The sequence below is a fragment of the Zalophus californianus genome, chromosome 14 (genome assembly GCF_009762305.2).
Source record: "Zalophus californianus isolate mZalCal1 chromosome 14, mZalCal1.pri.v2, whole genome shotgun sequence".
In the NCBI taxonomy this organism is placed as follows: domain Eukaryota; kingdom Metazoa; phylum Chordata; class Mammalia; order Carnivora; family Otariidae; genus Zalophus; species Zalophus californianus.
Genome location: NC_045608.1, coordinates 85776893 through 85778872, shown reverse-complemented (window position 1 = coordinate 85778872; position 1980 = coordinate 85776893). Strand labels below are relative to the sequence as shown.

Below are 1980 nucleotides of genomic sequence, written 5' to 3'. Positions count from 1 at the left end.
AGAGAGAAATCTCTATCAAGACGAAGCAGTATAGAATGGAAATGTCAATGTGGTGTTTTCAATGCATTATTCCAGATGAAGAGAAGTCTCAAATGGATGTACAATACATAGATATGTTAGAGACTAGAAGATGTCAATGGTTTTGGCCCTCCACAGCTCTCCATGAGGAGAATCCAGAGCATTCAGGTCAATGGCAAAGTAGACATGCAGTGCATTATTCAGTAATGCCTGCCATGGCGTAAGAATTAGAAGCAGATTCTGGGAGGATCAAGTTTATCATCAGGCCTGGAATCGATGTCATCACTACTTAAACCTCTTACTAAAAGTGTTCCCACTTTAAACTTAGAATCCATGGCAATAAACTATGGAAAGAGCCAAGATGTCCATCAACAGATGAACAGATAAAGAAGATGTGGTGTATATGTACACACAATGGAATATTATGCAGCCATCAAAAAAAGAAATCTTGCCATTTGCAACCATGTGGGTGGAACTAGAGGGTATTATGCTAAGCGAAATAAGTCAGTCAGAGAAAGACATGTATCATATGATCTCACTGATATGAGGAATTCTTAATCTCAGGAAACAAACTGAAGGTTCCTGGAGTGGTGGGGCATGGAAGGGATGGGGTGGCTTGGTGATAGATATTGGGGAGGGTATGTGCTATGGTGAGTGCTGTGAATTGTGTAAGACTGATGAATCACAGACCTGTACCTCTGAAACAAATAATACATCATATGTTAAAAAAAAAAGATAGTAGGAAGGGAATAATGGAGGGGGGGAAATCGGAGGGGGAGATGAACCATGAGAGACTGTGGACTCTGAGAAACAAACTGAGGGTTCTAGAGGGGAGGGGGTTGGAGGGGATGGGTTAACCTGGTGATGGGTATTAAAGAGGGCATGTATTGAAGCATGTATGGAGCAACTGGTCACACATTAGTGTTGGTGGACCAGACAGAGGACGTACTGGCAAAATCTAAAAAGGGGATTGAGGAAAGCCTTAGGAAAGTGGCCAAGAAGAAGTTTGCAGAAAACCCCAAGGGGGGTGATGAATTTTTGGAGAAGACCCTGAGCAGCATATCAACCAGCACGGTCACAGCGTCTGTAGTCCACACTACGGACCTGGTGGTGGAGGCCATCGTGGAGAATCTGAAGGTGAAGAACGAGCTCTTCAAGAGGCTGGACAAGTTTGCCTCTGAACACATGATCTTTGCCAGCAACACTTCCTCTCTGCAGATCACAAACACAGCCAATGCCACCATGAGGCAGGACCAATTCGCCGGGCTCCACCTCTTCAACCTGGTGCCCTTGATGAAGCTGGTGGAGGTCATTAAAACACCAAAGACCAGCCAGAAGACTTACGCATCTCTGATAGACTTCACCAAAGCCCTGGGAAAGCATCCTGTTTCTTGTAAGGACACTCCGGGGATTTTTGTGAACCGACTCCTGGTGCCGTACCTCATGGAAGCGGTCAGGCTGTATGAATGAGGTGATGCATCCAAGGAGGACATCGACACTGCCATGAAGCTGGGAGCTGGGTACCCCATGGGTCCATTTGAGCTTCTAGATGACATGGGGCTGGATACTACGAAGTTCATCATGGACGGGTGGTAGGAAATGGATGCAAAGAACCCCTTGTTCCAGCCCATCCCGTCCTTGAATGAGCTGGTAGCAGAGAACAAGCTGGGCAAGAAGACTGGAACAGGATATTACAAGTACAAGTGAAGCACAGCTTCTCTGGCTCCAGGAGGAACCCCATCAGCACGTACCAGCAGCTCCCCCAAGTGCCACGGGAACGTTCTGTGGTCAGATGTTCCCTCTCACAACACAGTCTGTTCGCTATGCGTTTTGTGACCTGTCTGAAGTAATTATTTACACTAGTTATGGTAATGTCAGATTCCTCCATTGAGAACTAATTTCCCTTTTTCAGTCTGTTCATTTCTGTGTATTTTCTAAAAAGCTTTACACCCTTGGTGCCTT

The 1980-nt window shown here is 45.8% G+C and overlaps 1 pseudogene; it reads left to right on the top strand.

Moving 5' to 3' along the window:
* Positions 1 to 912: 912 nt before the first annotated feature.
* On the top strand, positions 913 to 1725 carry LOC113912396 (annotated as a pseudogene).
* Positions 1726 to 1980: the final 255 nt, after the last annotated feature.